The following is a 15,578-nucleotide window of genomic DNA, read 5'->3' on the forward strand; positions in this document are numbered from 1 at the left end:
AGGATTGTCCCTCTTCATTTTCCTCTTTGTGTGAATAAGGAGCCGTACATCTGAAAGTTGTGAGGATTGATCATTGCTTAGAATACATTACATTTCATGTTGCATTTCAGACTTTACAGCAAAAATATAAATGATATCCCCCTTACTTATTTGTTAGTGTAAGGAAAATAAAATGTCACTGGTAGATTTAAAAGCAAAGTGAAACTGGAATACCAATAAAAGACTGAGCAATCTAAAAGAGAATATTTGTTAATTCTTCAAAATTTCCCTTGGTTCTATTCCTTCACTTTCATCTTTGTGTAAAGAAGGTTTTGTATATCTGAAAATTGTCAGGGTAGAACATTGATGTGAAATTAAGTTTCAAAGTTGGCTACATTTAGGTAGTGTTTGAAGCTTCTTATTTAAATATTGAAATTGGGAAGTATAAGTACGTAAGGATTTGGTAAGTGTAATATTTCCTGGCCTGTCATAATTTTCTAAGTTTAATGATTTTGAAAACTCTTAGCTGGACTTTGTAGCTTGCATCTGGGTATTTGACTCTGGGTAAAAGAGTAACACCATGGATTGTAGCAGCCAGGAAATGTTAATTACATTATTAAAAAAGCAGCTAGAAGTGCAGGAGCCAGTCCACAAAAGACTCTAAGCTGGTCAGAATAAAAAGGCTGTTCAGGTTCCAGCATTGGCAAGAATGAGGACCATGACTCAGCTATGTTTAGCATTCACTTTGATTTACTATCATATCAGCAAATTATCCTTGTGAAGAATAAACACAAGATTAAGAATGCAAGTGAATAGATGCTCCCTGAGGCTTTATTTTATTCCACACAAGGGCATATCCAAAGTTCAGCTCTACCAGCATTCCATGTAGAGAGAGCAATCCTCTCAGTCAGCAAAGTGCGGAATATGGGAATTTGATCTCTTATAACCATCTGAATGGGAGGTTGTGTCAGGACTAAAGGGCTAGCCCCTTTAGGGGAGCTTCTTGTGGCATTTCAGATAAACACCTCTGCATTTTATTTCTTAGTGCTTTCTTAGACCATCTAAACTTCCAGTGTAGTAGGCCTGGTTATGGCCCACCGAAAACCCACTTGAAAAGGAGATGGGAGATGGGAGAGGAAGCTCATCTCACAAATCAGTGCTTGGTTTGGGAAACTGAAGTTGTGTATCCAGCTAGCAAAGAATAAATAATCCTTGAGTAGTAACAGACCACCAAAGTTTTTCTCATTGTAGAATAAAAAACATGTTTCATAGGGATCAATTAATAGTTTATATTCAATCTCTAAGCAATCTAAAGTAGAAATGGAAAGGAAAAGAGTCCTAAAATAAAGACATAAAATTCCACTCCAAACTGACAAAAACAAAAAGTATGAAATTGGAATCTGAACAGCATAAGATAGGGACAACTTTGACTTGATAGAAGTAGACATAATTTTTAACCCAGACCTGTCAAGGAAGTATTTCTGCAAAGTCAAAATAAGTTTTTCAATTATTTTTCTGATTGGCCTGGGATAAATATAATACAGAAATACATTAACCCCTTTGGGTGATGTCTAAAAACAATGAAAAAGAGGAAAAGTAAAACATGCATGCATTAAAAAATGCATCAACTTGTCAGAATTTACCTAATCATAAAATCTAATGATATTCCTCAGTCTGAGAGTCTTTTCATTCCATACAGTTTTCATTATCTTGCGAAGTTATACCATTAAAAATCCCACAGATAAAATTAATGAGGGCACGTGCTATATTGTGTTCCAGACAAAATGACTGAGTATACTTTTTTTAGGTCACAGCTAACCCTATTTATATAGCTTACGTAAAATTACATAGGAAAGAAATGCCAGATATTTAAAAGTTATTCCAGGGACAATCTCATTTTATGATTTCTGAAGCTAAATAACATGATTTTTGATAGATGAGAAATGTACACTTGCAAAATAGACTAGTATACTACTATGGATAAATCCATTTGAAGCTACAGTTTGCCATAAATCATGCTTTTCCTCTAACATGCCTTTGCTTATCTCATTAGATAATATTTACTTCCATGGAAAGAATGATGTGGGGATAGGGCTGTAAGAAACGAAGTCCTAGCAAAAGTGACACCCACTCCTGAACTGAACCTGGAAATCACGACAAAAATCTGTAATAAGCATTTCTCCACACTTCATATAGTAAATATGGGATGTGTCTGAGAAAAACATTTTCTTTCTGTTACTGTGGGCATATTATCCTTTAAATGAGACTCCGAGAAAGTGACATAGCACTGGGGAAAATACACCGGCTAATCATCTATTTTCCTCACGTGTGTGACCTCTTAGCCTTCTGTTTACTTCCTATAAGACCTCAAAGACTCCATGCTTGTTCTTGCCAGACACCGAAAATAACGTTCATCCCTCCTCTTTATATCCAGGTTCACAATCTGAATACCCGTGACCAATTCACAGAATGCCACAAATGAAAAAAAAAAAATCCCTAAATCTAACTTACGCTTCTGAAATTGATTAAAGAAAGCTCCAATGACTACACTTAGTCGAATTAAAAATAATTTCATTCTCTCAAAATAGAATAACATTATTGAGTATTATCTCCAGAACAAGAAAATATAAGTATTACTGTTAAATATAAAAGAGAGGAAAATATGGTAACGTACAGGTACTTGTTCAGCATCAGTACAAACCATACTGATAAATGGACCAAGAGGAGGTACCAGTACTCCCACCTTATCCACAGGGAATACGTTCCAAAGCACCAAGTAGATGCCCGAAACCGCTAATAGTACCAAACTCTATATATACTACAATATACTGCATTTCAGAGAATGAAGAAGATAGTCACTTACCTCTTTAATAAAGTAGACAAAACGATAAAAACACTGTTGACCCAGAGAGATGCTTTATGAGATAACTCATCATCCCTAATCAAGAAAGGGGCATTATCAGAGTTCACCTACTTATTCAGTGCTTTTTAGGTACCTGTTTTATGCCAGGCAATGTTCAAACCACTGGAAAAAAAACAAAGAACCAGAGACACAATAGGAGTGCAAGTAAAGCGGAAAAGCAGCACTGAAAGAATGAATACTTTAAGCAGCTTAATGTCAAAGGAACATTAGATTGGAAGAGAACAAAGTGACAATAGGTATTGTTGAAGAGATAAAGAGGGACCATGTTATGAAGCTTTGCCTAAAAGCAAGGGATACAGAGAAGGTGGTGAGTAGAGAGAAGTAGGGTTAAAGTCATTGTGGATATTAATGATTTTTAAATTAAAATCCAAATTTAATTCAAATGTCTCAATGCTAGTACCCAAAATAAAAATAAATGACACAAAGAAGAAGTCAAAATACTTATCTCTCTTTTCATAAGAAAATATGAAGTACCTGGGTGGCAGGGCTCTGTAAGAAAACTGCTGTGGACAGTGAAAAGAAAAATAAAACATGGACATTTAGAAGAATTACCAGGGTCAGAATGAGATGAGAGGTCATAGACTTATTATGACACCAGTTTTCATAGTTTTGTGATTTTCAATAGCATTCAATACCCCAATTGAAAATGCAAAGCCATTGAGAAAGGGTAAGGATTTTGCCAGACAGAAAAAGGAAGGAAAAGAGTAATACAGGAAAATAAAGATTTGTGCAATAGAGCTATTTATATTGTATACTAGGTCTTCTTTGGACAGTAAGAGAAGGGAGAATGAGAAAAAAGTCATGGAAGAAAATGAGGTGGGTCAAGCTACTGGATATTGGTGGGAGGAAGAGAGAGCAATGTTATCACTTAGTGTATCTCATGATTTCAAAGTGGAGAAGTTCCAGGTAATACCAAGATCCAGAATGGAGGCAATGCCCAGTGGATAACGTGGAAAGAAGTAGAATGTCAACGAAGGTAAGGCGATTAAGGGATTTCTGCCAAGGATAATTGACTTACCTTACCTATGTACTTTAACCTTCCTAACGATGACAAGAGATAGAAATAAAGGAAAATTGCCATACAGACCTCTAAATCAGAAAGAGTAATAAGGAAGATAATAGATGACACTGAGGGGTAGATGGTGGTAATGTAATCAAGGCAAAATGAAAAACATATACATATATATTTACATATAAATAAATGTTTATATAAAAATACATATGAATAAATTTACACATTAAGGTAAATTGTTGTCATTATAAATTCATGATTATCTTGTCAAATATCCACCCCCACCTGCCCCCACAATACAACCTAGATCATAGTACATGACTCTGTTCCAAAACCTGTCTAATTTTATCCATAAACTTCACATTTTCTCCACCTTGTTCAAACTCTACAGAGAAAATTTAAAATCCAGAAATATCCCTAACTTATGACTATAAAACCTAAATACCTGTTCAAATTGTTATATTCTTTCTTTTCTCTGCTTTTTCTTTATAGGTAGTGTACCTTCTGGTCAAAGTCAACTAATACCATATATATATATGTGTGTGCGTGTGTGTGTGTTATACACATATGTATATGTATATATGTACGCATATACATATCTATGTGTATATATACACACACATATATGTATAGACATGTGTGTATATATACATACGTGTGTGTGTATATATACATACATATATAGATGTATGTATGTATATATATGTGTATATACACTTTTCATAGATATTTAAACATAATCAAAAATTCCCAATTCAGAAACATAAAAGCTGTTTCAAACTTCTATTATTCTCCAGAAACAGCTCTACCTTTCTTTAAACCTTCATAGATTAACTCTTTGAATGAGTCACTCTGTCTCCATTTCCTGAACTCCTACTCACTCAACAAGTTTTTGTCTGGGTTTCACCCCTCATCACTCCAGCAATACATGTTTAGCTATAATCACCAGTGATCTTCCAGTGTTCAAATCCAATGAGTATGTTTTAGTTCTCATCTCAATTAACCTCTCAGCAACATCCAACAGTGATGATTACTTTGTCATCCTTAAAAGACGTTTTTTCCTGGTCTTTAGAACGTTCCAGGTTTCTGTTGCTGTTTTCTTCCTCTATAACAAATTGTTTTCATTCTTTGCAAACTCATCTATTCCAATGCACTTTAAAAGTATTAGGATATGTCAAGATTTGTTCCTAAAATTACCTCCTTTTCACCCTACGTTCTCTTCCCAGGGATTTGTAGCAATGCCAAGACTTCATTCCCCATCTATGCCACCAAATTTTTATATCTCTTTCCTAGTTCGTTGCTGTTATCTCTTTAATCATATAGCCAACTGTTTACTCTAGAATTATGCTTGAATAAATGAAAGAAATACTCGTTTTTATAGGAGGATAAAAGAATAATGATTTCTAGGTATATCTGGAGAATTGCTTTTATTTTCCCCTCTTGAGTAAATTTCTATTCTTCCCTCAAGATCTAACTCAAATTCTAAATTATCTGTGATTAATTCCTGAGTCTCTTGTTCTCCCCATCTCCTATAGTAACATGTGCCTACTTCTACAACTGCACATAGCCCATGGTATTATAATTTATACATGTGTCTTCCTCCAAATCCCAGTATAGGATCTCCATAATGTCAAAATCGGGTTCTGTTCGTAAGTTTTTTTTTCCAGAACCTACTACTCTGATGTATGGTAGGTGCTCAAAAATTTTAAGTGAACATTTAAATGCCAATAGACCAGTAGTTCCTAAAATGTGCTCCAGGGTTTCCAAATATATATTAATAGATGCTCCCAGAAGGAGGGATTCTGTGGTTAAATAAGGCCAGGGAAGTTTATACTAAATCCTGTTTTAGAGATGCCGATTCTTATGTGAAGGACTATAAGAAGTTCCTAAAATAAAAAACTGTTCAACTTTATTTAATATTTAAATAAGGAAGATGTCTTTCTCTTTTCCTCTTTTAACATACGTATTAGCATTCCTCAAACAGTCTTTCTTTATCTCTTAACATAGTTTGAATTTTAACTCATGAGGATCAGCAAAACACATATTAGAGAACCAGAGAGGATGGCACCTTCTCTTTGATCAGGATGCTCCATGGTGATAAGACACAGGCGCTAATTTCTTTAATGTAGCTTTGAAACTTCTTAGTGGAGAAAAATTTTTTATCAATATGGCATTGCTATATATTGACAAATACATCAAATCTAACATATTCTTCTTGTGTTTTGTTTTCTACAAAGTCACTAATTCAGGACATTGCCTAGCCATAAAGAATAGCAGTATAATTACAGCCACATTCAAGCCATTGTTTTGTTTTGTTTACTGAAAGTGCTCTTTCACTTTTGATATTATCTTTTTGATAATATAGTTGCCTAAGCACCAAATGTACCACCATGCAGTTATGCAGGTACCTTGGACAAAAAAAGCATTAATAGCTCTAAAACAAAATTTCCACTTGAAGCTCAAAAGCCTTATCACTTCACTTTCAGAATATGTGGTCTAGTAGTTTGGATAGAGTACATTCAAAGCCAGACACCCAAAACAACAGTCCTCCCATAAATGGCTTTTATGCTATGTTATCTTTAATGTGTAACAAAGAAGAAATCTCTATTTGCCAAATAGAAACTTCTAATATATATCATGACAAACAACATTATATAACAATAGAGCACCCCTCCTAGTAATCAGAATTCTCATGAAGAACAACATGATAGCAAAATGACTCATCAGCTTTTTGTGCTGTTTTTCTATGTGGGACAAGTGTGAGGAAGTTACAGGTTGTTTATGTGCAGCCCAAAATGACAGGCAAGAGAAGTTACTAAGCAACATTAAGTACTCGCATTTTTCTAATCTTTAAAAGCTGTCCAAAGCAGAATAATCCTATAATATACAGGTAACAGGAAAAGCAATGTGGGAGTTATGTTTTTGACTGAATGAAAATGTTTTGTTTAATAATTCTAAAATTCTGATTCACCGTGAGTTCATCTGTTTTAGTCTTAAAAATTGCTTCAGGTGCATAAGCCTCTTCTACTCACTGCCACCTCTTATACTCACTGTCAACAAGACAGACCAGGTCTACAATGAAAAAAAACATAATGGAGGTTTGCAGGTGGGGCAGGAGTGGTCTTTATGCCTCCTGAAACCAGCTTGTTCTCCTATTAATTATATTATTCCTATTATGCAAATAGGATCTTCTGCTCATCTAAACATCAGCTCTTTGTTCCTTTCACAGCACTATTACTACATCAAATCATGGACTTGTTTCCTTGTTTAGGTCTGTTCACATCCGTCTTTCACCAAAGTGCAACCTTTAGTACTGTAGGAACTTTTCCATCCATTCCTCTTCTTTCACCGATCCTGGCAGAATGCTTGACACAGAGTAGCCCGTCAATGACTAAAGGATGAATAGGATACAGGACCGTGGTATAAGTAAGTACTTCTGTCTCCTAAGGGATAGTTTTCATATCTCTATATGAATCTTAGACTTCCCAGAACTAGCTGAGTATGACTGACAATCTCCATACACACTAGGGAAGGCAAGACAAGTGAGAATTCTCCAGCCCTTATTTCTTTTCATTAAGGAACCAACAAACAGATTCCTTGGTCAAGAGCCAAACAAGAAACACTTCCTTATATTTTCCGTCTCAGCAAAACAAGTTACTGAATAAACTACAAACTCATCTTTTCTGCGTGAAGTTTTGTTTTCAGGTCAAGGATCTTGTCATGCTTTTCTATAGCACCTCTGTTTCTTCTTCCTTTCCAGTTCATATAATCCAAAGGGAGTTTGATCTAGAAACTAATAGGTTTCCTCACATCAGAGATCATATTTCCCCAACATGCTTAGGTACAAATAGCAGAGTAGCCAATATAAAGCAAAACAGAATATCCTTTTGTATATTAAAGGATGATAGCTATGACTATGTTTTCAGAAGATCAGAGGAGAAAGAATGAAAGACCTTTCCTCATCATTTTAGGTAAGGGAAAGGGAGTTAAAATTTCTGAGGATTAATTGCATGCCAGACGTTCTTCTGGGTAGTTTATGTGTGTTGTTTAACTTATCTATGTTAATAGTTACCTCTTTTTATATTTTAATAAGAATATTTGGGGCACAACGGTAAGTAATGAAATCTTACAAAGTGTTTATAATAATATTTAATAAATTTTGTAGCCTCAATACATATTTTATTAATATAAAACTAAGAAATATTTTTAGATTTAGATTTCATTTAGAACATTTTCTTTACTACTGATACTTTTTCTCTGAGACAATATTCCAAGTAAGTTGGAAATAATAGCTAATATTTTTTAATGTTTATTATGTGTATTCTGTTTAAGCCCCTTACATTCATGATTACGTCATTTAATTTTATGAAATGGCTTGTATTTTCATTATTCCTGTTTTACAAGGAGAAGTCTAAAGCACAGAATTTAAGTTACTTGCTTAAATTCATCCAAATAGTAAGGATTTTACATCCAGACAGTTTGAACGCAGAAAGTAAGTTTCAAGTCCTATATCATCAAACCTAAGAAAATGATGAAACTCAATAAAGCTTCTTTTCATATTGAGAAATTATATAGAGAGTTGACTTCTCCATAACCTTATTCACAATTCCATCTCATTATGAACAATCGAAACAAAATACACAACTTGGGATTCTAAAAGAAAGTGTATTATAAAGCATGGCCCAGCTGCCTCACTGGGGGAAACTCATTCCGAGATTACTCTATTGATGGAACTCTAAAGACATTTTAAATAGCTACGCATTTCTCATCCCATCTGTCCTTCCCCTGATTATTTGATAACTGATTCATGTGGATTAGAAAGAAGACTAAAATAGGATAGTTTGGCCTAAGATGGTACTTTAAAAAAAAATTGTATTTGGAAAGCCCTATGTGTTATACAGTTCACATAGATACAATATTTGAATACTAAATGAAATAAATGTATAAAAATAGAATTTGAAATTAGAATTTAAAATTAGAATTTGAATTATCACATAACCTGATAATTTGTAGGACAGGGTTTCTGGATTGAATTTCCCACCATCAACCATCACTTTACTCTTCTCTAGTGGTAGTGAAGTCTTGAATGTCTGCTTGCAGATATGATTCACTATTTATGAGCTATGATTGAATTAAAATCAGTGTGTTTTTTCTAAAGGGAAATAAGAGTTTAAGAAACAATTAAAAATCACATTTTCACAACTTCACACTATTGTCCCACAAGAGCAAAACATCTTTGATGAACCACTTATTCTACTATTTGGGTTTTTTTCCCTCCCTAAATCTATGTTAATAATCTGAAACCAGAAAATAGGTATCAGTAAAAATTTTAATTTCGTGATATGGAAATAAATATTTTATCCATCATATTCCAAAATATTGCCCCATGTATTCTAAATATGTAACACCACAGAAGGTAATAAATGTGTTCTGAGTAATTTTATACTAATCATGACTTCTACTTATTAAAATACACACTTGCTCTCAGACATCATAGTTTTTATTTGAAAGCCAGTTCTCTAGTCTTTGGTGGGCAGGGGGCAAAGGCAAAATATTGTGGAAGTGGGACTACCTATTCCTTCAGCGGATAGAATTAGAGCCTGTAATACAGTTTATTAAAAGAAGTGTTTATTAAGTTCCAATATTATATTAGACACTGTGTTAAGCACTAAACTTCCAAAGATAAATAGGGTTGAACCCCTTCCTCAATGTAGACAACAGATTATTTCAATTCTCTGTGGCATATTCAATAATAAAGGCAAGCACAAGTTTCAGTGGAACCATATAGAAAGACTGTTGGGCCCGTGGTAGAATCCAACTAGATACCTCAAAGTGTCATGATACTAGAGTAGGAGATTAAAGGACAAAAACACATTATCAAATGAAACACATTAGCATGGAGAGCAGGCAGAGGAGTTTGGGTGTCCAAAAGTAAATTACAGAGAGCCAAATGTAGGCAGAGACAAAGAAGGTGCAACATTGTGCGAACTGTGGAGGGTTATAATAAGCCAGTGGTAGTTAATAGTGGATTTAGATCCTTTTGGTTAGAAGAGTGGTCTCCAGAGCTAGACTGCCTGGGTTCAAACCCCGGCTCTATTCCTACCAGTTTGTAACTGTGACAAGTCACTTAACCCTGTTGTCCTTCAGTTTGCTCTTTTATAAAATAGGAATGAGGATAATAATAAAATCATCCCATAAGGGTATGATCAACATTAAATATGCAAGATATTTATAAAGGCAAATGCCATGTAGTAAGCACTCAATGAAAGTTACTATCATTATTTTTAAACTAGAAGAGGAAGGGAGCCAATGAGCAAGAGAGCTGATTTTAGCACCACATTCAAAAATCAATCCTGAAAACTAACTCTATTCCCAACCCCAACCTGAAGTGTCACAAATGACAAGAGAATGAATCAGGGCCAACAATGTGAATGTATTTGCAAAGCTCTGTCACCACATACACATCTGACAATAGCTCAGGAGCATCCAGTTCGCTTATGGAGCGTGTCCATTTATTCTCTGATTTTGAAGGTAACAGCTTTTGTGCTCCTTGCATCTATAGTGATCGGCATATTGCCAATCAAAAATAACTGAGTTGGGGACATTGTGTTTCAAGTTTACAATGCAATACAAATTCCCTGTTAAAAGGCAAATCCTTCATTTCAAATTGTTGACTCAGAATATCCTTAAAAAAGAATTTCGGCTGTTTAAATTTAGCATGCTGAGAAAGACCAATCTTAAAATATTGTTTGGCTCTACGCCCATAACATTTTCACTTTATTCTTTGTTAGTGTTTGTCTTCTGTGATAAGACAAGTGACAGTAATCATGTTAGTCTCTGTAACACTTCACATTTTACCTAAATGAACCATTTTGTTTTTATCCTCACCAGTTAAAGATGGCTTTTGCTTCCTGGCAAATTTTCAGAAAGTGATTGTGCAAGAAACAGCGATATTTCCAATTACTCTTTTACCTCTTCAGTCAGCATCTGGCCTTTCTCCCCCACTTTTCTTTGAATCATTGTTTTTCCACTTTTAAAAAGAGTATGTAAAGGAGATTATCTGATGACTAGCATAATCTAATTTTTATAATAAGACTTTACAGCTATTTAAAGAGATGTTTTGAGTCTGCACTTTATCTGTGACTAAAGATCTCTACCCTACACACACACCCCAAAGAGTTTGTTATTTAGTGTCCCTCAGGACAAAGAATGTGGACATATTTTTGGACCAGCCTTCCACTATATGATTCCCTTATTTTCTTTTTATACCTCTCTGTGTTTAGATCTTCCAACTTTTCTCCTCTCATATTAACTGCATTATCTTCCATTTCCTTCCTGGAAATGTCCCCATGTTCATTTTCAGAGTTTGGGGAGCCAAAGCAAAGCCTGAAATTGGAATCGTGAGTGTGCCAACTTTGGATCTGGGGTCAATGCAGGTGGATTCCAGTTTAGGTGGATCCAATTTTGGGTATCATCAGAGAAGGAAGATCTCTCAAGCACTATCCACCCACGGCATCCACAAAATAATATGCTCAATCCCACGCTGATCCATAGTAGAGTACCATTTTAATTTTTTTTAAGTAGCAAAGCAGTTAAGAATTAGAGTTAGTCACGCTGAGTGGTAAATTCTAACCCAGCATTCACTAAATACTTTGCTTTCAGAAATTTGTTTATTCCCCCTGAGTTTGAGTTTTTTCTAAAGGGGAGAAAATGCCATCTCCCTCCTGTGAGGGGCATATGTAAATGAGAGAGCATATGTAAAGCTCTTGACACAGTATGTGCAACTGCTGCACTCAAAATAACTACCCACTACTACTCATTCGTTGTGTGACGAACAAAGCACATGAGAAAATAATCCAGGGCTATCAAGTAGTTGAACCTACTTCATAGTAAATACCCAAGATATTGACTATGGTATTGGGACATAACATATGTGACTCACTTGATCAGAATTTGCGTTGGTGTTTTACAAGAGAAAGAGAATGCTATTGCTGGAAGAGAGGCAATAGGAATAGGCTTCTTCACTATTTTTCCTGGAGTTTTCTCTGGGCAAGTGCTCCTTGGCTAGAGGCATTACTCTTTAGAGAATACTGCAACAGTATTGTGCATATATAAATACAGCTCTGTTCCTGAAGGCAGCCAGAAGAAACATCCAGGAGAGGATCATCTTGAAATGTCATTTCAAGCCTATACATCACATCATAGTCGTTATCAGTAGGCAGAATTAGATTTCGCGATCAGCAGCTATCTTCATCTGGCTTGTCTGACTACAACTCTCCGTTCTTTCAATAGTGTGCAAGAAAAAGCATCAGTCATAGGATACTAGTTCAGACACTATCCCAGCAAAACTTACCAATGGTTTTAAATTGTTAAAACAATTTAAATAATTGTTTTATTACACAAATGATTTTTATAATCTTCCCAGTCATAACTTGAGCTTTGCTTACCAGTAGGACAAGAAAGTATGAAGCAAAGGCATTGCCACCGCTCAACTCCAACTACATAAGTTTCTAGATTTAAAAAAATTTTGTCAAATTTTTATCAGTGCTCTTAACCTAATTTTCTTTCTCTTTAGCTACATAAAGATTTCAGGTAATAATAGTTGACTCTAGAGTATTAGGGAACTGCTTGCAAATTTGCTCCAACCATATCCTTCTATTCTTCATATAGACTTTTCGTTTTCTTTCTCATTGCTGTCAAAAATTTTTAACCACCCTCATGTATGCACTATTGTAGCAAATATACTCCCTGCATTATATTTTACTCAGTGATTCACAAAGTCACATGTAGACTTTATGCACAGGGATACTATGTATGTGTGTGGCATGGATCGCATATAACAAATTGGGCACTCCAACAATGCCAAAAAATATTAAGTAAGCCTTTATACCTGGAGATCCCCGTGATGAGTAGAAAATTAGCCAACACTATTCCAATGACATTCTTGACGTGTTTTATTTTTGGTAAAAGCATGAAGATTTGGTGGATTAGAGAAAGAGTAGCACAATTTAAAACTGAAATTATAGGATAAGAGTAGTCCTTGGTTACCCATTTTCTAAAGACAGAGGATTTCAGAATTACTTTGTTTTTCACAATTGTTATTTCACAAATTTTGAAGCTTCTTCTCCTATGGAATATATGCTAGCCTATGGACGTATCCAGATTAAAATCTTACATTCTCTTTTAGGTAATTTCTGTTTTGCCAATAATTTTTCTTGGAGAAAAATGTACTAATACAGTGTTTTCTCCAATGATCCTCCAACTAAGTCTAACATTTTTGTGTAATATATCCTTTCTGTTTGAGGGATTTCCACCCCCACCCCCACCCCCTACTGCCCCACCACCACTGTAAAAATCTGGTCAATGCAAGAGGACCTGGTTAGGTACCCCAACATTTTTAACATTAATTATTTCTGATTTCTTTTCTAGAAAAGACCTTCAGTATTCTGCTTGCATTCATGTTTATTTAGTCATTTGCTTTACAATGGACTGGTCCTTGCTGACCTGTTTTTAAAAGAGTTGGTTATCTGCAATTTGAGCAACCAGTTGAAGTTGTTTTATAAAAGTTTTAAGCCTTCATTTTCTGCCAGTGAACACAATGCTGCTTGGTTTCTAAGTATAGAGCCATCTATGTAAAAATCGCCACTTTAAAATCACAAGAAAGAGACTGTTCAGCAAGTGGAGGAGATTATTGCAGCAGGAAGAAACTGAGGGAACCCTCCATGTGGCACCCACTGAAGAGTATTTGAATGTTTATCATATCATCAGTGTGGCCTAGGCTGTTGCCTAGCAGTTATCTAGAGACCTACTTCACGTTTTATTTTAATTTAATAAGGTAAATCAAAGACTTTTGTTTGCTTGCTTGCTTGTTTAGTTCACAGATTAGGAATAAATCTGGACTGGAACTTGTAACAATTAACTAGGGCATTTGAAAGTCCAAGCCAGCCTCTTTATGAATTACATTTTGAAAAGACAAGCTGCTATCTCATTAGTAACTTTCAGGAGACCACTCTTGGAATTAAATTTAGAAAACATTTACCAGTTGTGTTGCCCAAAATCACAATGGACAGGGCACTTTCTGCATAGCTAATACACAAGCGGCATCCGCCTGCAAATCACAGAGCACCCCTACTATAGCATAACTAGGACAGGAGTCAGGGAGACGAACCGATTTCACATTTCACGGAGAATTCAAAGCTATGCTTCTCTAACTTTCCTCCCCATGTCTTCTCAGCTTCCCTTCCCCCGCACCACATACCCAGAAGCCACTCAATTTGCCAACCATGTCCAGTTTAACTTACTGCAGTGTGATGCAGGCGAAAGCTGGGCGCATCTCTGAAGCGAGAGCCACTGCTTTTCCGGAGAGGAACTGGGACTAGCCAGTTCTCAGGATCCTTTCCAATTCACACGCTCCCGGCACAGTAAGAAGGCTCCCACACAGCTCGGCTTCCCCAGAGGAGTGGAGCTTCAAGAACTCTGCTCACAGCATCCTCCTCCCCACTGCCACCCCCTTCCAGAACACCCGGCCCATTGGAACTAGTGTCTGAAAGATGGAAATCTACTTCCAGGCAGCAACACAGGCTGCCTGCAGTTCACCCGTCTCTGATCATTTGCAACTAAAAAACAGCGGAGGCTGAAAGACGTAGGTTTCCGGAGCCTGAAAGTCATCTTTGGCGTCCCCCTTCCCCACCTCTCACTCCTCCCACTTCATCCCCGCTCCTCTATCGCGTCCACCCCCAGTCCTCCAGACTCCCACTCAAGCTAGCTATCACAAATGATTATTTTATCATCCAAACCAGCAAGCAGCTGAAGGAAACAATTTGTCAGAGATGAAATACCTGTTGTCCATGACTAACGCTCTTCTTTAGTCTCTCTTAGTCCTTGATTTATGTCAAGACGCGTTGATATTGGAAGTCTGTGCAGTGTGTGTGTGTGTGTGTGTGTGTGTGTGTGTTGAGGAGGAGGCGATTTGCGCGGCTGCAAGCACCAGCCCTGCCTATCTCTGGCTGCCGCTTCTCCAGCTGCTATTGCTACTCTTGCTGATGGAGCTCAGGGGAAAATGAGACAGGGAGACAAGGCTATACAGCTGTTTAACTGCTGGTCCAGTTATAAGACAGGGGAGGAGACGGTGCAGGTGAGAGGCTGTTGAGACAGTGAGCTGGATTCACTGCAATTACTACCACTCACTATACATCTCAGGGAGGAAATATGATACCCGTCTCCCCTCTCCCTTCTACAACTGTAGTCCTTGGTGGGTCATTGTTCAGCAAGCATCTGCCGAACCCACTTCTACCAATTGTAGCAGCTGCAGACGCTCTTGCTGCATTCCGGCTTGGTAACCTCGGAGCAGGTGACTGGAGGATGGATGAAGTAGAAAGGCAGTTAAATATTGAGAGAAACTCTATGTATGTGTAACCAATCAGGGCACAGATAAAAATAACAATTTTGAGGCACGTGTGTAAAATAGTGTATTAGGGTAAGAAAAATGTAAGTAAGTCAATAATCAAGATTTTTGTGGACTGTGTACAAAACCAGACAGTTATTAAGCAGTGTGCTTACCAGCTTATACACGGGGTATCTTGACATAGAAGTCCCGTGGTTGCTCTTATCTATATAATATTCTCAATGATTTCAAGGCATTAACATCTCTCTGTCAGCTACAGA

At 36.3% G+C, this 15,578-nt stretch overlaps 1 protein-coding gene across 19 annotated transcripts in view; it reads right to left on the reverse strand.

The window, feature by feature from the left end:
- The window catches only part of DGKB (diacylglycerol kinase beta), an 835,560-nt gene that overhangs the window by 747,612 nt on the left and 72,370 nt on the right, over positions 1-15,578 (reverse strand). For 6 of the 19 annotated variants that reach the window (XM_057302830.2, XM_057302826.2, XM_057302825.2 and 3 more), the window contains exon 1: positions 14,753-15,271. The exons of 4 other annotated variants lie outside the window; for them this stretch is intronic. The gene's annotated coding sequence lies outside the window, so the exon portion shown is untranslated. Of the gene's footprint in view, positions 1-14,215; positions 14,573-14,752; positions 15,272-15,578 lie in introns of those variants that run through there. 9 more of the 19 variants (XM_008978695.6, XM_024929633.4, XM_034963737.3 and 6 more) reach the window with 3 other exon arrangements.

Source organism: Pan paniscus, chromosome 6 (assembly GCF_029289425.2).
Source record: "Pan paniscus chromosome 6, NHGRI_mPanPan1-v2.0_pri, whole genome shotgun sequence".
Lineage (NCBI taxonomy): Eukaryota > Metazoa > Chordata > Mammalia > Primates > Hominidae > Pan > Pan paniscus.